This window comes from Salmo salar, chromosome ssa11 (genome assembly GCF_905237065.1).
Source record: "Salmo salar chromosome ssa11, Ssal_v3.1, whole genome shotgun sequence".
NCBI classification, from domain to species: domain Eukaryota; kingdom Metazoa; phylum Chordata; class Actinopteri; order Salmoniformes; family Salmonidae; genus Salmo; species Salmo salar.
In genome coordinates, this window is record NC_059452.1 from 10,631,724 (window position 1) to 10,656,771 (window position 25,048).

Here is a 25,048-nt window from a genome sequence, read left to right on the forward strand (position 1 = left end):
TGCCATTAAACCCCTACAACTCATCCAGAACGCCGCAGCCCGTCTGGTGTTCAACCTTCCCAAGTTCTCTCACGTCACCCCGCTCCTCCGCTCTCTCCACTGGCTTCCAGTTGAAGCTCGCATCCGCTACAAGACCATGGTGATTGCCTACGGAGCTGTGAAGGGAACGGCACCTCCATACCTTCAGGCTCTGATCAGGCCCTACACCCAAACAAGGGCACTGCGTTCATCCACCACTGGCCTGCTGGCCCCCCTACCTCTGAGGAAGCACAGTTCCCGCTCAGCCCAGTCAAAACTGTTCGCTGCTCTGGCACCCCAATGGTGGAACAAGCTCCCTCACGACGCCAGGACAGCGGAGTCAATCACCACCTTCCGGAGACACCTGAAACCCCACCTCTTTAAGGAATACCTAGGATAGGATAAAGTAATCCTTCTGCCCCCCCCCTTAAAAGATTTAGATGCACTATTGTAAAGTGGTTGTTCCACTGGATATCATAAGGTGAATGCACCATTTTGTAAGTCGCTCTGGATAAGAGCGTCTGCTAAATGACTTAAATGTAAATGTAATAATGCTATATATTACGTCAGAGCTCCGGATCTAAGCTTCATAGAGCTGAATGGGTTTTGACTGACAGATGTTCTGAACTTGAGTACTGCATGGGTCAAGAAGTTGCACCAATCCCTCCACTAATTGGGACATTTTTGCAAGGTTTTTGTTATTATTATCATTTTTTAAGTGTTTTGTAATGTGAGTGAGGGAAATGCTGTAAATTAAAAGGACTGAATGTATTTTCAAATATGAGACGTTGGGGATTATATTAAATACTGCATTGATGACATACAAGCAAGCCAAACCCCCGTGAGTCCAAATGTGCACTTCACATTTCCATATCATAAAACCCATGTCATATACAGTGTCAACATGTATCATCACTATGTTTGATATACTAACGTATGACAGTTTTATCTTCAAAGGACTGCAAAATATTTCTCGTAGACATGAACAATTCTGGTAAATAATGAGTGAGGGAAGGACATTTTGTAGCTGAATTTCAATTGCTTCTCTCTCTGGGGCTTCACAATTACCTGTTGCAGCTTGGTAACCTTTTGGGGGTCTCTTATAAAGCAATGAGAGCATACAACACATTGTGGAAGCTGAATTACTGTGGGGACTTGAGAGGCAGAACAGTAAGAGTGAGGGAAAAAGTTAACATTTAAGGACAATTTGAATGAACCTCTGTTGAGCCAAGTTCATTATATCTAATTCATTAGCGTGCAAATTAACCCTGGCTAAGCTCAAAATGGAGCAGAGCAGTGGACAGGCTTGTTAAGTATGTTTATCTAATTTTGTCAGCCAAAGGTTATGGATGAATAATTCATGCAGTACTTTATTTCCGGTTGTCAGTCATCCGTCCCCTGTATGGCACGGGTCACATGGTCATAATGAGATAGCGGGATGAGTAGTGGGTTTATTTGGGGTTTAGGAGACACAGCTGTACGGGTATACTGGTTCCTTCCCCTCCTCTCTCTCTGCTGCAACATCAAGAGCAGATGGGACTCATTTAATTGAATAATTTATTAACCAAATCTCTGAGCATATGCTGGACATCGAGCATTCTGTCTCTGCAGCCAAACAGTCGTCAAATTTGAATTTCCGGCTGACTCTATTGTTTAGCCCATCCATCCTCTAGTGGGAGAAAGAGGGACAGGAGGTGAGGAGGGAGGGAGATGAGGGACAGGAGAGGATGGAGAGCGTGGCACCCCTGAGGGCAAGGTGACATTCCACATTCACCTGCCTGCCTCTGGCAACATTCTCTGGCGGCGTTCCTCTTCTCTTTCTCTGTTCTCAGCAGCCCTGTAGATTTGCTGCCCATCAGCACTTCTGGCCTTGAGGCCCACAGACTGAGGAGAGACACAGACACAAAACAGAGGGGGGGGGGGCAGATGAATTGATGTCCCTTACATGACCATCATGACAAATGGCTGAGTAATGACGTAAGATTAACTTGAAGAAAGGTCAGAATACAGGAAGTGGGAGCACTGAGCAGCCGACCGCTGCAGTCTAGTAATGTGAGGAGAATAAAGGTTAGAGAAAATACCTGTAGCCTACAGAACAGATGGATGTAGTGTAAATTAAGTTCTCAAGGTTTTTTATTTACATTTGTTCTCATAACCCACTAGGGAATTAAGTTCTGTATTTTCTACATGAGAAACGATAAACACAAACTTTTCCAAGTATTTTTTTTACGAATGACTGAATGTAAATTCCACGGGCATCCATTGATTGGAGTTGTAATGGTAAATATCCCTACTGAATGTCAAGCTATGGAATGTGCAGTTTGGTAAGAATAATTTCCTGAAATCCTCGCTCTCATCTCAACTCAAATAAAGACGAGATGTCTTTGATCTCTGCAAATCAAAGAGCCCTGTATAATTTCATTGGCTGCCGAGGAACCCACTCTTTACCTGAGTGTGTTTGTCAGCGCCAAGCAATTTGCATTTGGACGGGATTGCGCGGCGTGATTGCTTTATGGAGTCACGGCTAGAGCTCACAGCTCTGCCTGTGAACAAAACATCCCTCAGCAGGGAAGGACGGAAGGAAGGAAAGAAGGAGAAAGATGGAAAGCGTGAGGAGTCAGTCGGAGATAGGAAAAACGCATGACTTCATTTATAGTTCTCCTCTCTAAGGACCCTTTCTTGATGCATCGGAAGACAGATCAATAAACGAGGAGATAAATAATGACAAAATAAAAACTGGGCTGTGTACAGACAATGACAGCCCGGGCTGTGATGTCACAAGACATCACAGCCCGGATGTAAAGTGAAAAAAAAAGAAAAGATAGAATAGATGGAAATGGACGTGCGACCAAAAACATCTGAGAACTTTTCTTCACTTTTTTGGGGGGGGAGGAAGGGGAGACCGTGTATCTGTAGCAAGTGCTGCAGATGTTTGTGTGAGCCTTAGAAGCAGTCAGAGTGCTAGCAGTGAGCAGCAGACAAGTAGCTATATGAGCAGCTTGCTGTACTACCTGCATTCCAGCACAGGCCATTAATTGCTTTGTGCCTTCATCTCCGCAGTGAGCAGAGAAGACCCAATTAAAAATCAAATATGGCCTGGGAGGTGTCTGACTATATTTAGATTCATGAACAGGGTCTGTTGTGTATAGTAACAAAAGAATAAACGGAAGGAAGTAGGGAATAATGTCCTACAGTAATAAACAAGTGATGTCATGCTGCTCTCAAGGTAGGGGGATGAAATGTGGTGAGCAGTGATTGCAAGAAACACACGCGTACTGTATGCTAGGCCATCGCCTCAAAGGGGACGTCGTCTGCACATACATCTTGGTCTGCTGGCATCTGCTTGAAAGCGCAGTCTCTTGCTAATGTTGCATCACATGGGCTGTGAGGAAAGAAACATTTGGCATAACTAGGGACACTTTTACCCTTTCCTTTCAAATCAATTAACAATTCACCTGGAAAAACAGCTGCTGATTTCTTTTCCCGGTGCCATGTTCTGTATCAAACATAATTTAAATGTAACGAAAGGAAACACCAGGACTGCGTTTCACTGACACAAAATCACCGAATAATTCTCTAAGTTCAACTTGATAGATCAATTCATAATTGTTAAATTCTCATGCCAGGGCTCCCACTTCCCTTCTCTCCAACCCTTCTCCTTCCTCCCTTCTCCCTCTTCTGCACGTTCCTCTAATGAGGGTGCAATCAGAAGACAGACTAGAACAACTAGTGCTTTGTTTAGGTCAGAGTGTATTTCACTCTGCGTTAGAAGAGGTTAAACACAGCCCAAAGCCTATTTCAACAGGTCTAAGGTCAAATTGGAATCTGATTCCAAAACTTCAGGGGGTTAGGATCTTTGTTTATCTAGTCATCCATGTGGCTGGCGGCTCAAACATATTCCTCTAGGAGTGGGGCAATGGAAAGAAAACAACCTTAATCTCACTTAAATTTCCTCTGAGGCATATTAGCCACAACAGTAACAACGCCAGACTATCACTTACCATAACAGGCTGGGAATAAACTCCTTCTGGGGTAAGAAGTTGTTGTCATTATCAACCTCGTTAAGAGGGCTAAATGAATGAATCCCTCATTACTACTGTACCATTTCCCTACTACTCTCCTGACACCCAGGCAGACCAGCAGCCTGTTGTTATAAAAAAGCTGCTAAAATGTTATGCTTATGCAAGATGCTGGCACAATGGATAAGGCTATATTCTTTCGAATTATATGTATTTGTATTTGTGTACTGGTATTTGAAAGAGCGACTGAACGCACCGATTCCACTTGTGTTTCTCTGTTGCTCATTAAGAAAAACGAGATTTCAGCAACTCTCAATGTGGGAGTTACTGATGTTTGTCCCCCATGAGACAGCATAGGACCAAAGCCAGTACCACGTCCACAAAATAGTTTTCATTTTATTTAACCGTTATATTGAAAGGGAGTCAATGTTGAGACCAAGGTCTCTGTTCCAGATGAGCCCTGTTTAGCACAACAATACAACATACACATTAAACTACACATCCATATCTACATTAAAATACATGTTATTATACACAACAATACATGAAAAGCAAAACACACTCATATAAAAACAGACATATTCTTCAGTAAAAAGGTCCCCTAACAGCCATCTGAATTGCCATAGAGGCACCAATTCCTCCAATGTTAAAGTACATTGGAGGTCATTCCACACATAAGGTACAATAAAAACTAAAAGCAGATCTTCCTAACTCAGTGGAAATCGAAGAGATCTCCAGAGTTAGCCATCCCCGAGACCAGGTCTGGTATCTCGTACGTCTGTAAGTTAACAATGAAATGAGGTACGGAGGAAGTTTATGAAGGAGGGCTTTATAAACAAAAAGAGTGCAATGCATCAATCTACAAGACTTCATAGAGGGCCAGCCTACTTTCTGATACAGAATGCAGTGATGTGTACTGAACATATCGACCATAGTGTGCTATGATAAACTGCGTCCAATGGCTTTAATACAGTTATATATTATTGATGGTTCAAATAAATACTCTGGCCTCCCGTGTGGCGTAGCAGTCTAAGGCACTGCATTGCAGTGCTTGAGACGTCTCTACAGCACCGGGTTCGATCCCAGGCTGTGTCACAGCCGGCCGTGACCAGGAGACCCATGAGGCGGCGCGCAATTGGCCCAGTGTCGTTCGGTTTAGGGGAGGGTTTGGCCGGCCGGGATGTCGTTGTCCCATCGCACTCTAGCGACTCCTTGTAGCGGGCTGACTTCGGTCGCCAGTTGTAGGGTGTTTCTTCCAACACATTGGTGCGGCTGGCTTCCGGGTTAAGTGAGCAGTGTGTCAAGAAGTAGTGCGGCTTGGCAGTGTCGTGTTTCGGAGGATGCTTGGCTCTCGACTTTCTCCTCTCCCAAGTCTCCCGGGACAAGACTGTAAATACAAATTGGATATCACGAAATTGGAGTACAAATCATACACATTTTTATATTTCATCTATGGCCACCAACTACGCAAATATTATTTTTTAAATCAATTCTCCAACCAGAGTCTGTTTAAGCAGAAAATAGTTGAGCAAAATATTTGTTTTGTTGTGAGCTTGTGGGAATCTGAATGAAGATTTTGTAATTCTGACAATTCTGTCAGTGGGAGTCAAAGCAGTGCTCTCCTGATTCCACCGCTGCAGCAGAGCCTACCCACAGTATTTGGCTGCAGTCCACACAGATTAAGCCTTTTACGGTTCCTTTATGTTTTCATTTGTCATTTCTAGTGGTAACTCAAAAGATAGCGTCCTTGCACCCATAGTTGAGGCTGAAAGTTTAGAGACGGATTATGAATCATTTTCACAGGGCCTACATCCCCCGATATGCAACTCAAAGCCCATCTAAATGTATCACCCCTTTCATTGGATATGGAAACAACATTGCATCCTGTCTCAGTCCTGTCATTATTGTATTATAACATAGAGGAAGACAGCGTTAGTGGGCATACTGTACCAGAGCATATCTACCGGTATCCTAAATCTTCAGAGTAGATCGTTTTTTGGGGGATGGCAGGCACAGCCAATTTTCTTTAGGTCTTCATATCCTGCAGGGTTGACATGACAAATATACTGCTCAAAAAATAAAGGGAACACTTAAACAACACAATGTACCTCCAAGTCAATCACACTTCTGTGAAATCAAACTGTCCACTTAGGAAGCAACACTGATTGACAATAAATTTCACATGCTGTTGTGCAAATGGAATAGACAACAGGTGGAAATTATAGGCAATAAGCAAGACACCCCCAATAAAGGAGTGGTTCTGCAGGTGGAGACCACAGACCACTTCTCAGTTCCTATGCTTCCTGGCTGATGTTTTGGTCACTTCTGAATGCTGGCGGTGCTTTCACTCTAGTGGTAGCATGAGACGGAGTCTACAACCCACACAAGTGGCTCAGGTAGTGCAGCTCATCCAGGATGGCACATCAATGCGAGCTGTGTCAAGAAGGTTTGCTGTGTCTGTCAGCGTAGTGTCCAGAGCATGGAGGCGCTACCAGGAGACAGGCCAGTACATCAGGAGACGTGGAGGAGGCCGTAGGAGGGCAACAACCCAGCAGCAGGACCGCTACCTCCGCCTTTGTGCAAGGAGGAGCAGGAGGAGCCCTGCAAAATGACCTCCAGCAGGCCACAAATGTGCATGTGTCTGCTCAAACGGTCAGAAACAGACTCCATGAGGGTGGTATGAGGGCCCGACGTCCACATGTGGGGGTTGTGCTTACAGCCCAACACCGTGCAGGACGTTTGGCATTTGCCAGAGAACACCAAGATTGGCAAATTTGCCACTGGCGCCCTGTGCTCTTCACAGATGAAAGCACATGTGACAGACGTGGAGGATGTTGCTGCCTGCAACATCCTCCAGCATGACCGGTTTGGCGGTGGGTCAGTCATGGTGTGGGGTGGCATTTCTTTGGGGGGCCGCACAGCCCCCCATGTGCTCGCCAGAGGTAGCCTGACTGCCATTAGGTACCGAGATGAGATCCTCAGACCCCTTGTGAGACCATATGCTGGTGCGGTTGGCCCTGGGTTCCTCCTAATGCAAGACAATGCTAGACCTCATGTGGCTGGAGTGTGTCAGCAGTTCCTGCAAGAGGAAGGCATTGATGCTATGGACTGGCCCGCCCGTTCCCCAGACCTGAATCCAATTGAGCACATCTGGGACATCATGTCTCGCTCCATCCACCAACGCCACGTTGCACCACAGACTGTCCAGGAGTTGGCGGATGCTTTAGTCCAGGTCTGAGAGGAGATCCCTCAGGAGACCAGCCGCCACCTCATCAGGAGCATGCCCAGGCATTGTAGGGAGGTCATACAGGCACGTGGAGGCCACACACACTACTGAGCCTCATTTTGACTTGTTTTAAGGACATTACATCAAAGTTGGATCAGCCTGTAGTGTGGTTTTCCACTTTAATTTTGAGTGTGACTCCAAATCCAGACCTCCATGGGTTGATAAATTGGATTTCCATTGATTATTTTTGTGTGATTTTGTTGTCAGCACATTCAACTATGTAAAGAAAAAAGTATTTAATAAGATTATTTCTTTCATTCAGATCTAGGATGTGTTGTTTAAGTGTTCCCTTTATTTTTTTGAGCAGTGTATATTGTGCATGAACTTTGACAGACCTATCAAAGGAGATACTCTGCTCTGAAAGAGTAAAGACACACAATGAGTGCTACAGTCTTCTCAACAAGACCAATCTTTCAAGAGCTAAGGTACTTGGGCTTGTTTCACTTTATGTCGTCATGCGCTACAAACACCCTCAAGGTTGTGTATAGTAAAGCAGGTGCGAAGTAGAGCTGGGATGGGACTAACAAGTACCCTATGTGCTGACAAATAAAGCGAAGCCAGTTCAGAAGGGAACCTTGAGTGTTGGCATCAGCTGATCCCATTAGCTGTTATAGCACCAATTGGATTCACACTCTTTACTTTACATTGCGGTCTATTTAAGTTGACCAGTTCTGTAAATGCTCCTCGATGTCACGTGTGCGCATGCGCTGGTGTCTCTTGCTGGCATGGCCGCCGCTGCTGTAACTAGCGGTTAATCGGTATGCTTGCTGTTTTCTGGGTTCTGCGTTTCTTCCTGCAGGGGTTTGGTAGAGCATACCGTGCTCACTGCCTGTAGTTCTTTTATCATATTTGTATGACACTTCGCTCTGGCGGTGAGCTACCCTGAAGGAGCAGAGCCTAACGCAAAGACTTCACATTAATCTCTTCTAATAAATGGTTAAACATACACGTTGTGTTTCTTTTCTGATTTGATATTATGCTTTGTTCATAATGTGTTCGATTAAGCTCTGTCGTCGTTATAGTACACCGTCTCCTTAAATCTAGAGATTGTCATGGTATTCCCAGAGGGTGAAAGAATTGAATCAGAATTCAATTCTGGCAACACTAATCCATGTACAATGAGGCAATTTTAATGCAGATGTTTACACACAGCCTTAGAAGGCTGTTGCTGGTAAACAGAAGCCATTTCCTCCTGTAGACGTCCACACACCCGCTGTCATCCAGTAGGAACTATTTGATTACCAGCAGAGAAAGCAGTCCTCTGCCATTCCTGCACAACAAAGAGGACATGCAGGCCTTTTGTTAATACTAAGCCCTCATCGTGATGCACAGAGGAACACACACCATAAAACCACGTCTTCTTGATTTGTGGAACTGCATCGGCACAGACAGTTGCTATAACCTGTGGCTGGCTCAGGGTGATGGAAATACAAATAAAATCAGTAAACAAAGTACTTTAGTGTCACCTACCTCTACTTTTTTCGGCGTTACATTGTATCTCGGGGACATTTTAATTGGATATTGAATAGCCTAATGTATATGTTGCCATACGCACATAAGACCAATTAAGATATACTGCTCAAAAAAATAAAGGGAACACTTAAACAACACAATGTAACTCCAAGTCAATCACACTTCTGTGAAATCAAACTGTCCACTTAGGAAGCAACACTGATTGACAATAAATTTCACATGCTATTGTGCAAATGGAATAGACAAAAGGTGGAAATTATAGGCAATTAGCAAGACACCCCCAATAAAGGAGTGGTTCTGCAGGTGGTAACCACAGACCGCTTCCTGGTTGATGTTTTGGTCACTTTTGAATGCTGGCGGTGCTTTCATTCTAGTGGTAGCATGAGACGGAGTCTACAACCCACACAAGTGGCTCAGGTAGTGCAGCTCATCCAGGATGGCACATCAATGCGAGCTGTGGCAAGAAGGTTTGCTGTGTCTGTCAGCGTAGTGTCCAGAGCATGGAGGCGCTACCAGGAGACAGGCCAGTACATCAGGAGACGTGGAGGAGGCCGTAGGAGGGCAACAACCCAGCAGCAGGACCGCTACCTCCGCCTTTGTGCAAGGAGGAGCAGGAGAAGCACTGCCAGAGCCCTGCAAAATGACCTCCAGCAGGCCACAAATGTGCATGTGTCTGCTCAAACGGTCAGAAACAGACTCCATGAGGGTGGTATGAGGGCCCGACGTCCACAGGTGGGGATTGTGCTTACAGCCCAACACCGTGCAGGACGTTTGGCATTTGCCAGAGAACACCAAGATTGGCAAATTCGCCACTGGCGCCCTGTGCTCTTCACAGATGAAAGCAGGTTCACACTGAGCACGTGACAGAGTCTGGAGACGCCGTGAAGAACGTTCTGCTGCCTGCAACATCCTCCAGCATGACCGGTTTGGCGGTGGGTCAGTCATGGTGTGGGGTGGCATTTCTTTGGGGGGCCGCACAGCCCTCCATGTGCTCGCCAGAGGTAGCCTGACTGCCATTAGGTACCGAGATGAGATCCTCAGACCCCTTGTGAGACCATATGCTGGTGCGGTTGGCCCTGGGTTCCTCCTAATGCAAGACAATGCTAGACCTCATGTGGCTGGAGTGTGTCAGCAGTTCCTGCAAGAGGAAGGCATTGATGCTATGGACTGGCCCGCCCGTTCCCCAGACCTGAATCCAATTGAGCACATCTGGGACATCATGTCTCGCTCCATCCACCAACGCCACGTTGCACCACAGACTGTCCAGGAGTTGGCGGATGCTTTAGTCCAGGTCTGGGAGGAGATCCCTCAGGAGACCATCCGCCACCTCATCAGGAGCATGCCCAGGCGTTGTAGGGAGGTCATACAGGCACGTGGAGGCCACACACACTACTGAGCCTCATTTTGTCTTGTTTTAAGGACATTACATCAAAGTTGGATCAGCCTGTAGTGTGGTTTTCCACTTTAATTTTGAGTGTGACTCCAAATCCAGACCTCCATGGGTTGATAAATTGGATTTCCATTGATTCTTTTTGTGTGATTTTGTTGTCAGCACATTCAACTGTGTAAAGAAAAAAGTATTTAATAAGATTATTTCATTCATTCAGATCTAGGAGGTGTTATTTTAGTGTTCCCTTTATTTTTTTGAGCAGTGTATGTGTTGACTTTTTAATCATTCTCTTCTTCACCTTTTGTCTTAAGATGAACATCTAATCCCTAGAATGTGTCTGTGCCGAGGCATCCAGTGATCTGTAGGAAACCATTATCACCTGAACGCTCGTATCAGGGGAGATCAGTCCAGGCATAATATGATTATGGGTCAACTGCAATTACACGAAACTACAGTAGTACCCATGCTAAGATCTCATCAGCCTCTGGAGTTTGCAATGCTCTGTTCTCGCCTCCAGTGCTACCCATACATCCCCATGAACAGTGTGTGAGAGGCTGCTTTGTTTGGGCTGTTGTTTTGTCTCTGTGCTGGTGACCCCTGCTGTGACGCTGAGCTAGGACTTTCACCGTACCCCCGCCTTACACCCAGCTGCTGTATTTTTAGCCAGGGATGTGAGTGGTCAGAGAGGGTCTGTGAGGGGTCGGATAGGGTCTATAACGGGGCAGAGAGGGTCTGCGAGGGGGCAGAGATACTCAGGGGCTCCAGTGGAGGGGTATTGATTTGATGTGTGTCCCCATGTGTTGGCGGCTAATGAGGGGGAGAGAGAGGGGAATGCGGGGCTGGAGCACACAGCCCCATTAACGCTGGGTCTGCCTGCAGCCTGATCCCTGCCGTCTCCTTTCATCAGTACTAACCAGTAACCAGCAGTAGCACAGTGTCCTCTAACACATCCCATAATACACACTGACATCACACACCCCCTCTAAAACAGAGGAGACTGCAAACGATAACCTTGACACAAACATCACACAATGTACATTCCACAGGATATGCCAGCACATTAGAGTACATCAGTATGTTTACAGTTATCATGAATGTACAGGATAAGATCTGATATGACACTACATTCAAATGAGGTTAGCTAAATATAAAAACAAACAAAACAAACAGTAAAACAAAACAGTTGGTTGAGCTTTGAAAGGGGGAATAGGGCTCGAGAGAGAGCGAGACAGAGACCGATGGTATGCAGTTGAAGGGAGATTTCAGGTCGTGCCACTGTACTTACCTTTATGTTTCCATATTTCACTTGTTCATGTTTGGGCAAGTAACAGCTTCTACACAATGCAGTATTCGTGGCTAAAATGACCCCACACATCTAGCACTGACATACATTACCATCACAATCCAGACCCAGGCGAGGTCATTAAGCTACTCTGGCTAGCATAGTCCTGTATTTCACTGTGTGGGGAGTTATACCTGGAGGCTACCTCTCTATGAACAAACTCCTTTTCAATGTGGTTTTGAGATTTCATCAGCTCACACCACAGTACATCATTGTCACTGGGTTCATTGTCAGTGTAATAAAAGTTACACTAATGATGATTGAATTATGACTTGTAGCATGAGTCATTACTCCCCATACAACAAGCTTTGTTCTTAAAGTGGGAGTATAGCCCCCTTTATGAATCACCCTGTAGACTGATACAGATAACTGTGTAGTGCAATAGGAGTTTACCATCATTAGAGATCAGTGGGAATGCTGTTGGTATGCCAAGGGGTCAGGGTTCAACCCGGCTATGAAAAAAAAAAAAAAAAACATCCACACTTAACGAGGCATTTCCTGTAATTTCGTTTCCTGTAATTTTTGGTATTTGGCACTGGCTTGGCTAAAGATGATTGAATTCATTGGCTGACGGGAAATACGGAATGATTTCCCCTCCCTAAAAATGTCTGGGAGTGGTATAGCCAAGATCAACAAAACCCACAACCTCATTTCAACATCATACTTCAATGTTGGGTTTTGGTGGGAAAAAACAATGTTGTCCTTTGCCTTCCAAATATATATTTCCCAGGACAATGAATCAATGGAAGGTCACTCTCCAATCAAGATTCCCACAGCATCCCCTTCCCTGGAAAATTGAGAAATCTCTCGGGCTGAGCGAATAGCAGACTCATTGATATAGATGAGCTACCATTAGGATCAGGGATGGATGGGAATTTACATTGAAGTACTCACACAGTACCCTCCTCCTATGCCTCTGGCATGGTCCCTCAATAGATTGGAAACTCACATTTTGATAAAAAGGCACTGCCCTTGTCCTCTGTGGCTTTCATGTAAAATAAGTGGCAGATACTGAGACATTTCTTTCTTGCTTTAAAATGAAATATTGCTTCTCCTGCTATACTGAGAAATATGATGCTCTCTTATTTCCATTCAGTTCATCGTCTATAAATATTCAGCGTTACAGATATATTTGGTGAAATGTGGTCCATGGCGACATGTGCTCCTAGGAACATTCCTAATGAGAGACAACCCCTGCCTAGTTGTGAGGGGATTTTTTCCAGTGACAGTCTTATCCATGTCCATATATAGCAGTGTGTGATTTCAGGGAGGAATCTTGGAATGTGAGGGTTACTCGCTATAGAGGTTATGGGGAGGACTGCTCTACTGCAAGGGGAGAAGGGGGAGAATGAGAGGAGGAGAAGGGAGGAGGAGGGGTGGGCCACATCTGCTTCCACTGCTTGGGCAGTAAGTCTGGGGCTTCTCCTTGGACTAAGCCCCACTTCCCGTGGGGGCCACAGTGCTGATCAGACAGTGGAGGAGTCACCAGGTTACAGCTGGAGCGTGCAATTACATACCCTGATTATTTAGTTCAGAGGCACTGATAAGGCCCCTGTAGGCTGCCCAGAAACACTGCGCCTCTTGTCTTTTTTAAATTCAGAGATGTGGTCTTTGGTTCCTGCACAGCAGAGGACTGTGCGTGCCTGGACTAAATTCCTGTGCGTCCTCTATTCGTTTATGTGTGTGTGTTTTTTAAGTTCCAAATGAACTTGCCCTTGTTTTTCTTTGGCTGTGTTCATATGGACAAGAGGGACCTCTTTCGTAAGTAGACCTGTTTAAAAACATATGCAAGCTGACTAAGAAAAATGATTAATAGACATTCATGTCAACGATTCCCTTTTTAGAAGTTGCAGCACCCCACAGAGAAAGAGAGAGAGAGAGAGTGAAAGAGAGAGAGAAAGAGAGAGAGGGAGACAACCGCAGTCAGTCTGCATGCGGCATGTCCATTTGACTCCTAGAGCTCATCTTTCACCCACAGAGTCTTTAGAGAAAGATCATGTCCGGAGTCACTTTGTCACTGATCCGATGAGACCTGTCTAGCAGAGGGAGGCAGGGGAGAAAAAACCCAGGTAATGCAGTATTGAGCAGTACCTGTGTTCAGCCCCCAATCTATCTTAGAAACACTAACTGAATGAGGGGCCCTCAGTCTCTATCTTCAAGGGGAAGGCAGGAAATATGTTACGACCTTGAAGCAGAAAGATACTGAATTGTTGGATTACATTGTAGAGGGTCTTATCTGTTTATCTGAGAATCAGGTGGGCTGTATCTGCAGCGGTGACTCACATTTAGTATTGAGTCTGTTTTTCTTTGCTAGTTGCTGCGGATGACAGTATAAGGGGAGGTGTGTGTACCTGTCTCTTAGTGCATGTGTGAGTGCAATAAAGCACTACTTTTTAGCTACCCACGTCTTTCAAAACATCTCTCATGGTTGGCCCTTGATAGCGTACTGGTCTTGAAGATTCCGTCCAAAAATTGCCAGCGACAACATTTTAAACAGTGTCTGACCCTTTCGTGACACAGGATATCTTTTTTTAAAGGCAATGGGGGATTGTGGGTAATTACGTATGGCAGGGATGATAGTATTCATTTTAGTCGACTGGGAACAATAGCACAACATGGCAATATGCTGTAGGTGTTCAGTGACAAGTTCCAGTCATCTCAGATTTGATATTGTGCCATGTGGCATATCGCATTAGATTCGACAGACCTTATTGTGGTCTGGAAGTGAAGCACAGAGAACCTGCTGTGTTGTTAGGGAGCATGTTACAGAGAGGAGGTGGGGGAGATGGAGCAGCAACGCCTGTCAGTTTGTGTTCAGATGAAGACTCTAAATGTTAACGCGCTCCCCCTGACACATTTATAAAACAACCATCTCTATTACCCACAAGCCAGCTGGGCTATCACTCCCTGCTTCCAACTGCAGCATCAAAGGGAGAGGACTAGGAACAGCACAGTGTGAAAGCTGGGGATTAGATGATTCAAAGTTACTGTGTTGCTTTATGTCTCGATATATCACGTCAGTCATGTTGTATTGTCACTAGATGAGACAATGACTCACAGAGACGATGAAGAGTAAACTGTTCCACAAAGACCAAATCCCCCAATGCCGTTTTCTGAAATTCTAACTACAAGGCACAAAATGTAAAAGCTGGACGAGGCACAAAGGGTATGGTCAGAAGCAAGATTAAAAAGCAGCCTTTTTCCTGGAAGAGCACAGTGCCCGCAAGCCACAATGCAGACTAATATGAAACAAACGCATTGGGGCCCGGCCTGCCAGACTCTGAGAAAACCAAATATTCAGAGTCAAGCAGTCCCCTGCCTGCCCAATGCAAGGCCCCTGGCTTATTTGTTACTTTTGGAAACAGCCCTGGGTGGAAAATTGTGCTTTCTTTATTTTTGTTGTAGCAGCTGAGCAATTCAAGCAGGCTTGGGAGGCATAATTTGTCCCTGGAGTCCCCCCCCACCAAAAAAAGAAAGCCTGACTGCAGATGTACAGTGTACGTGGAACCTACGTGGGGTTTTCTGCTCTCCTACTCAACCTCTTTCAGAGTTTGAAAAAACGACTGTTTGAAAATCAAATCCTCTGTGTGAAATTCTAATCCTCATAGCATTTTTGTGGACTCTGAATGACTATATTCAGAGCCAAGTTTTATGATGTGGTAGGCTACCAGTAAACAAAAAAGCACAGCATCGTAACTAGAGATTGCTACTCATCAAAAACACTTCCACAGGCTAGTAGAATCCCACACACTACAGAAGTAGTTTTATTTGTTTATTTAAAATTTTAAGTAGTGGGAATTAAATGGAAGTAAATGATAGAAAGCGTTTGATTAGTGAAATGATGATGGAGCCACAGGTACTGTATAAAGTATCTGTTCGATTGTGTTTAGTACTTACAGGAACACTGAATTGAGACACTTTGCAGATGCTATACTCCCCCCACCAAGATGTTCCCAGCTAAATTAACATAATGCACATATTCTGAATACAAAGATTATAAAGATGAGAACTTAGTTGTAGACAAATCCCATTGTAAAATGCCAGTGGAGACATGCATAATTTAAACCCATTATGTAACCGGGAGCACATCTCCACACAGTTGAAGTAAAATTATACTGAACAAAAATATAAAAAATGCAACATGTAACAATTTCAATTATTTTACTGAGTTACCGTTCATATAAGGAAATCAGTCAATTTAAATGGTCACATCCTGATCTGTTTCACCTGTCTTTGTGCTTGTCTCCACCCCCCCTCCAGGTGTCGCCCATCTTCTCCATTATCCCCAGTGTATTTATACCTGTGTTCTCTGTTAGTCTGTTGCCAGTTTGTTCTGTTCGTCAAGCCTACCAGCGTTTTTCCACTTGCCCTGGCTGTTTCTAGTTCCTGTTTTGCTGGTTTTGACCATTTTGCCTGCCCTGCCCCTGAGACTGCCTGCCGTACTGTACCTTTTGAACTCTGATCTGGATTACTGACCTCTGCCTGCCCTTGTCCTGTTGTTTTACCTGCCCCCTGTTCTAGTAATAAACTTGTGTTACTTTGACACTGTCTGCATCTGGGTCTTACCTGAAATGTGATAGAAATAAATTAATTAGGCCCTAAATCTATGGATTTCAGATGACTGGGCAGGTGTGCAGCCATGAGTGGGCCTGGAAGGGCATAGGCCCACCCACTTGGCAGCCAGGCCCACACACTCAGAATGAGTTTTTCCACACAAAAGGCCTTTATTACAGACAGAAATACTCCTCAGCAGGTGAAGAAGCCGGATGTGGAGGTCCTGGGCTGCCGTCGTTACACGTGGTCTGCGGTTGTGAGGCCGGTACTACCTAATTCTCAAAAATTACGTTATAGGCAGCTTATGGTAAAGAAATTAACATAAAATTATCTGGCAACAGCTCTGGTGGACATTCCTTCAGCCAGCATGCCAATCTGTGGAATTGTTTCATTGACAAAACTGCACATTTTAAAGTGCCCTTTTATTGTCCCCAGCACAAGGTGCACCTGTGTAATGAGCATGCTGTTTAATCAGCTTCTTGATATGCCACACCTTTTAGGTGGATGGATTATCTTGGCAAGGAGAAATTCTCACTAACAAGGATGTTAAACCAATTTTCAGCTCTTGAAACATGGGACCAACCCTTTACATGTTGTGTATATATTTTTGTTCAGTGTATACTGTATATATTGTACGGTAACAATAACCTTTAATTTTTTCAGAATCTTTCCAAAACCGAGTAAGAATTGGTATTGTTCGTATATTGTTTAGCTTCAGGTCAATTCTTATAGTATGGCAATAATGGTTAGTCTCCATCCTAGTGGATTACTTGATTTTACCATTCCGATGACCGCCAATTACAAGGCATTCGATCCCTGACGGCTTTTCCCACATTGAAGAAGTGTAAAGAGCCTTCCTCTGACCTCTGAATTCCATGTTGGTTTATGCATGTTTTTCATTTTCTTGTAGGTCAACTGATGCACTAAAGTTGTTTGTTGTGGATGTTAGCCCCCTAGAGCCTTGTAGAGATGTCCACACTGACTCTGGCCCTTGCCTTGGGGTTCTGAACTCTCCTGTCTTCCATCATGTCTCTTGTCTGCTCTGGTCCATGTAGGTCAAACAAACGCCTGATCTAATCCTGATGGAATAGACAGAACATGATGGGTTTCACTGTTGAAGGTGATTCAAGTACTGTGTATTGGAACTTGAGACAGTATGTCTTGATGTGTGTCTGTCTCAGATTATTTATACCCATTACAGATTCATGGAGCGATTGTGTCCCAGTTTATAACATGATTCTGAGTTTATTACAGGCAGTAAACATATCAACAAACAAAAAGGAAGGATATTATATGACCCATCACGGTGCTCTCTTTGGTTGACAGGCAAACTCTGCAGTTGTCTTTTCAACCTTTTTTCCATTTGTCTCGCTTTTCGTAATGGTTCATATCTTGTAGATGTGAATGTCTTTGTAGTAGTCTATTGTACTACAGTATACTGCATGTTAAAACTTCTTAAAGGCTAGGTATCCCGCTAGCGGGACAACTTCCGGTGAAACTGGAGGGCGCGCAATTCAAATAAATAATCAAAAATTATGGATATTAAACATTTAGGTACATAGATGTAACGGCCGTCGAAGGGAGTAGACCAAGGCGCAGCGGGTTGAGTGCTCATCTTAAACTTTTATTGAACACTTAACGAAAAAAACAAGAAAACGAATGACAGTTTGCAGGCTCACAACTAGCAATGCAAAACCAACTTCCCACAAAAGACAGGTGAAAAAAGGGCTACCTAAGTATGACTCCCAATCAGCAACAACGATGTACAGCTGTTCTTGATTGAGAGCCATACCCGACCAACACAAAGAAATACACAACATAGAAAAACATAGAAATACAAAAACATAGAACCATACCCAAAAACCCAGATAACACAAAACAAACACACCCCTGCCACGCCCTGACCAAACTATAATAACAAATAACCCCTTATACTGGTCAGCACGTGACAATCGAAGTGTCTTATATCGGCTGAAAGCTTACATTCTTGTTAATCTAACTGCACTGTCCGATTTAGAGTAGGCTTTACAGCAAAAGCATGCCATGCGATTGTTTGAGGACGGCGCCACACATCTGTCACGTCCTGACCAGTATAGGGGTTATTTGTTATTGTAGTTTGGTCAGGACGTGGCAGGGGGTATTTGGTTTATGTGGTTCGGGGTGTGTGTCTATGTAGAGGGGTGTTTGATTTATGTATTCCGGGGTTTTTGGGCACTGTTCTATGTTAGTGTATTTCTATGTTCTGTCTAGTCTAGTCTATTTCTATGTTTAGTTTATTGGGGTTGGACCTCAATTGGAAGCAGCTGGTTATCGTTGCTTCTGATTGAAGGTCCTATAATTAGGAGTTTGTTTTCATGGTTTTTTTTTGTGGGAGACTGTTGCTGTGTATAGCTTTGTGCCTTACCGGCCTGTTATTCGTCGTTGTGTTTGTTTTGGTTTACTTTCTTTGTCCATTTAACCTCTTACATCTAGACGTTCCGCTAGCGGAACACCTGCTCCAATATCCAATGATAGGCGTGGCGCGAATTACAAATTCCTCAAAAATACAAAAACTTAAATTTTTCAAACACAAGACTCTCCTTTATCTAACCACACTGTCCGATTTCAAAAAGGCTTTACAGCGAAAGCAAAACATTAGATTGTCAGCAGAGTACCCATCCAGAAATAATCAGACACCCATTTTTCAAGCTAGCATATAATGTCACAAAAACCCAGAAGACAGCTAAATGCAGCACTAACCTTTGATGATCTTCATCAGATGACACACCTAGGACATTATGATATACAATACATGCATGTTTTGTTCAATCAAGTTCATATTTATATAAAAAAACAGCTTTTTACATTAGCATGTGACGTTCAGAACTAGCATACCCCCCGCAAACTTCCGGGGAATTTACTAACAATTTACTAAATTACTCACGATAAACGTTCACAAAAAACATAACAATTATTTTAAGAATTATAGATACAGAACTCCTCTATGCAATCTAGGTGTCCGATTTTAAAATAGCTTTTTGGTGAAAGCACATTTTGCAATATTCTAAGTACATAGCCCAGCCATCACGGGCTAGCTATTTAGACACCCGGCAAGTTTAGCCTTCACCAAAATCCGATTTACTATTACAAAAATGTTGTTACCTTTGTTGTCTTCGTCAGAATGCACTCCCAGGACTTCTACTTCAATAACAAATGTTGGTTTGGTCCCAAATAATCCATCGTTATATCCGAATAGTGGCGTTTTGTTCGTGCGTTCCAGAAACTATCCGAAATGGTATATCAGGGTCGTGCGCATGGCGCAATTCGTGACAAAAAATGTCTAAATATTCCATTACCGTACTTCGAAGCATGTCAACCGCTGTTTAAAATCAATTTTTATGCAATTTATCTCGTAAAAAAGCGATAATATTCCGACCGGGAATCTCCTTTTCGGCAAACAGAGGAAAAATCACAAAGACTGGGGCAGCCAGGGCACGCGCCTAAGGCCACAGTCCCTTGATCGGCCACTTGACAAAGGCGATAATGTGTTTCAGCCTGGGGCTGGGATGATGACATTCTGTTTTTTCCCGGGCTCTGAGAGCCTATGGAAGACGTAGGAAGTCTCACGTTAGAGCAGAGATCCTTTGTAATTGAATGAGATGGCAAAGAATTTCAAGAAATGGTCAGACAGGCCACTTCCTGTAAAGGAATCTCTCAGGTTTTGACCTGCCATTTGAGTTCTGTTATACTCACAGACACCATTCAAACAGTTTTAGAAACTTTGGAGTGTTTTCTATCCAAAGCCAATAATTATATGCATATTCTAGTTACTGGGCAGGAGTAGTAACCAGATTAAATCGGGTACGTTTTTTATCCAGCCGTGAAAATACTGCCCCCTAGCCATAACAGGTTAACCTCTTACATCTAGACGTTCCGCTAGCGGAACACCTGCTCCAATATCCAATGATAGGCGTGGCGCGAATGACAAATTCCTCAAAAAAACCAAAACTTCAATTTTTCAAACATATGACTATTTTACACCATTTTAAAGACAAGACTCTCCTTTATCTAACCACGCTGTCCGATTTCAAAAAGGCTTTACAGCGAAAGCAAAACATTAGATTATGTCAGCAGAGTACGCAGCCAGAAATAATCAGACACCCATTTTTCAAGCTAGCATATAATGTCACAAAAAACAAAACCACAGCTAAATGCAGCACTAACCTTTGATGATCTTCATCAGATGACACGCCTAGGACATTATTTTATACAATACATGCATGTTTTGTTCAATCAAGTTCATATTTATATCAAAACCAGCTTTTTACATTAGCATGTGACGTTCAGAACTAGCATACCCACCAAACACTTCCGGTGAATTTACTAAATTACTCACGATAAACGTTCACAAAAAACATAACAATTATTTTAAGAATTATAGATACAGAACTCCTTTGTGCAATCGAGGTGTCCGATTTTAAAATAGCTTTTCGGTGAAAGCACATTTTGCAATATTCTGAGTAGATAGCCCAGCCATCACGGCTAGCTATTTTGACACCCACCAAGTTTGACCCTCACCAAACTCCGATTTACTATTAGAAAAGTTTGATTACCTTTGGTGTTCTTCGTCAGAATGCACTCCCAGGACTGCTACTTCAATAACAAATGTTGGTTTGGTTCAAAATAATCCATAGTTATATCCAAATAGCGGCGTTTTGTTCGTGCGTTCAAGACACTATCCAAGGGTGACGAAGGGTTACGCGCCCGAAATATTCCATTACCGTACTTCGAAGCATGTCAACCGCTGTTTAAAATCTATTTTTATGCAATTTTTCTCGTAAAAAAGCGATAATATTCCGACCGGGAGTGGTTGTTTTCGTTCAAAGAGAGAGAAAGTAAACATGTAGTCGACTCGTGCACGAGCCTCAGTCTCATAGTACTCTGACCGGCCACTATCCAACCGCGCTAATGTTTTTCATCCAGGGCCTGCAAAGCCACGATTCAGCTTTTTGCCGCCTTCTGAAAGCCCATGGGAGCCGTAGGAAGTGTCACGTAACAGCAGAGATCCCCTGTTTTGGATAGAGATAATCAAGAAGGCCAAGAAATGGTCAGACAGGGTACTTCCTGTACAGAATCTTCTCAGGTTTTGGCCTGCCAAATGAGTTCTGTTATACTCACAGACACCATTCAAACAGTTTTAGAAACTTTGGAGTGTTTTCTATCCAAAGCTAATAATGATATGCATATTCTAGTTTCTGGGCAGGAGTAATAATCAGATTAAATCGGGTACGTTTTTTTATCCGGCCGTGAAAATACTGCCCCCTATCCATAACAGGTTAACCTCTTGAGGATACAATCCCGATAACGGGATTGGTTGGACAACAACCAGTGAGATAGCACGGCGCGATATTCAAAACAAAATAATCTCAAAATTAAATTTCAAGTATTATACGGCATTTTAAAGATACTCTACTCGTTAATCCAATCACATTGTCCGATTTCAAAAAGGCTTTACGGTGAAAGCAAAACATTAGATTATTTTAGCATAGCACCTCAGCAAAAAAAAAGCCATTTTCCAAGCACGATAGCCATCACAAAACCAGATATACAGCTAAAATTAAGCACTAACCTTTGACAATCTTCATCAGATGACACTCCTAGGACATCATGTTAGACAATACATGCCTTTTATGTTCGATCAAGTTTATATTTATATCCAAAAACCCAATTTTTACATTGGCGCGTGACGTTCAGAAAATGTTTTCTCCCCATAACACCCGGTGAATAGGCACGTTTAATTTACAGAAGAACTCATAAACGTTGAAAAAATGTATAACAATTATTTAAAGAATTAGAGATAATCTACTCCTTTATGCAACCACTTTGTCAGATTTCAAAGTAACGTTACGGAAAAAGCACATTGTTCAATATTCTGAGTACAGAACTTAGCCTTCAATGCTAAGCTATACAGTTAGCCTTCAACCACGGCGTTGACAAATCTCTAACAATATGTGCGAAATATTTACTTACCTTTGCTGATCGTCGGCGGAATGCACTCGGATGGGCACCCACTTCCACAAGAAATGTTCATTTGTTCTGCAAAGTCCATCATTTATGTCCAAATACGTCTGTTTTGTTGACCCATCCAGAACACTTTACAATGCCATGTGTCGTGGACGCAAATCCATAGATGAAATGTTCAAAGTTCCATTACCGTTTGTAGAAACACGTCAAACGATGTTTACAATCAATCCTTCAGGGTATTTTTTTACGTAAAATAAAACATCACAATTAATGACCACTGTTCATACAGTTGAATATTGATGTAGTTATACTCGAGTGATATATAAAACGAACAACAATAATTTAAGTTAGAAGACCATTATGGGTCATCATCTTTTTAAAACGTTCCTGTGATGAGAATCTACAGTATACTTAAGTTCATGTTTTTCTCCTGTCTGCCATTTTTTTTAATATTTTAAAAAAATATATTTTTTTACTTATACCCTTTTTTCTACCCAATTTCATGGTTTCCAATTGCTAATTACAGTCTTGTTTCATCGCTGCAACTCGCGTATGGACTCGGGAGAGGCGAAGGTCGAGACCCGTGTGTCCTCCGAAACACAACCCAGCCAAGCCGCACTGCTTCTTGACACAATGCTCGCTTAACCCGGAAGCCAGCCGCACCAATGTGTCAGAGGAAACACTGTGTCAGCGTGCATTGCGTGTTCGCAATTGCTGTTTAGCTTAACCTCTCTGGTATCATTGGGACGCTAGCGTCCCACCTCAACAACAGCCAGTGAAATTGCAGGGTGCCAAATTCAAACAGAAATCCCATAATTAAAATTCCTCAATCATACAAGTATTATACACCATTTTAAAGATAAACTTCTTGTTAATCCAACCACAGTGTCCGATTTCAAAAAGGCTTTACGGCGAAAGCACAGCATGCAATTATGTTAGGACAGCGCCTAGCCACAAGAAACCATACAGACATTTTCCAGCCAAGGAGAGGACTCACAAAAGTCAGAAATAGCGATTAAATGAATCACTAACCTTTGATGATCTTCATCTGGTGGCACTCCCAGGACTCCATGTTACACAACAAATGTTTGTTTTGTTCGATAATGTCCCTCTTTATGTCCAAAAACCTCAGTTTTGTTGGTGCGTTTAGTTCAGTAATCCAAAGGCACAAAGCGCGCTCTCAACATCCAGACGAAAAGTCAAAAAAGTACAATAAAAGTTTGTAGAAACATGTCAAACGATGTTTAAAATCAATCCTCAGGTTGTTTTTGTCATAAATAATCAATAATATTTCAACCAGACAAAAGCTTCGTCAATAGAAAAGGAGAAACAAGAAAGGCGCGCTCCCGATCATGCGCTGGACTCATGTCTGGAAATTTCCACTGTCCACTCATTGAAAGTGCTGTATCTCCCTCATTTTTGAGAGTAAAAGCCTGAAACGATGCCTAAAGACTGGCCACATGTAGAAGAAGCCATAGAGATCGTGAACTGGGTCCTAAGTCTTTGTATGGTGGATAGGCTTTCAATGGAAAAACAGCCTTTCAAAATAATAGTACTTCCTGGATGGCTTTTCCTCAGTTCTGTTATACTCACAGACATTATTTTAACAGTTTTGGAAACTTCAGTGTTTTCTATCCAAATCTACCAATTATATGCATATCCTAGCTTCTGGGCCTGAGTAGCAGGCAGTTTAATTTGGGCACGCTTTTCATCCAAAATTCAGAATGCTGCCCCCTACCCTAGTGAAGTTACAGAGAAAATTACCCTTTATCCATAATCAGGTTTATTCCCTAAGCACCCGAGAGGAACATTGGTTTATAATTAGATGCACAACAATAATCTGCTTCGTTGATTAAACAGTATCTAGTCTCCGCCCTGTATGATAATTTAATCGGTGCTATCTTGAAATCTGGTAAAATGCTGGCCTTTTCTGGTTGCCCCGTAACTCCAGTGTTGGGAACTCACGTGGAGACGCTGATGGCTTTCCCAGACATTCTGCAGTGGGGCCAGGGATAGGGAAAGCCTTGTCTGGCTTTCCTGCGTTCCGACATCGTAACTGTATTTGTGAGCTCCAGTGATCAGACCCAGGAGTCTAGGGGTTTATTGGGAGAACAAGCTATGCTCTCACAGCCTGCCTAGCTCAGGCAAACAAAGGTGATTTTCCCTTACCACTTCCAAGCTCTGCACACCCAGTGTGCCACCCCTACAATCGTGTTCGACTCTCCCAACCTGTTTAAATATATTAAACCACATATTTAAGTTTATTCTCAGAAAGGGCATGGATAGCAAATGGATTCCAAAAAGGAAAAGTACATTTATCATGAGTAATGTGTTTTAAAATTATGTGGATGGGTTACTTTGTCATGAAGTATTCTTTGATAGAATAGCATGTAGAGGCAGTCTAGTCATTAACAATCCTCTGCAGAGAACACCATGGGTATAGCAAATATACACTTTGCACTGATATACATGTACAGAATATATTTCAATGATTAATATTTGTCTCCAGTAATTTACATGAAATCCATTGCATTAATTTGATTATTATGCAAATGAAGGAAAAGGGATTTTGTTCAACAAAATGCTCAGTAACATCGTTTTCCCTTTCAATGAGCTTGCCCTTCACATTTTTCCGGCTAACTCATCTTGACAGACAGAGCAACACAAAAACTGCACTGTCATTTTGTGCTGGGAAAATAATGTTTCATTGCAAATCATGTTAGGAAGGAAACAACCCCAGAAATGCAAAGTTCCTAAAGGGCAGATGCAGGGGCTTTGTTGCATCCTCTGGAGTCCGTGGAAAATACCCACTGGACACAGACCTCAGTTCAACGTCTAGATTTGATTTACATTTGGTTGAGTTGCCAGCTAACATGGATTCATCATGAAATCAACAACAACAAAAAGTCAAAGTTGGGTGAAAGAAAATTCCCTCATGACTTTTTTTGATTCAACATCATCAC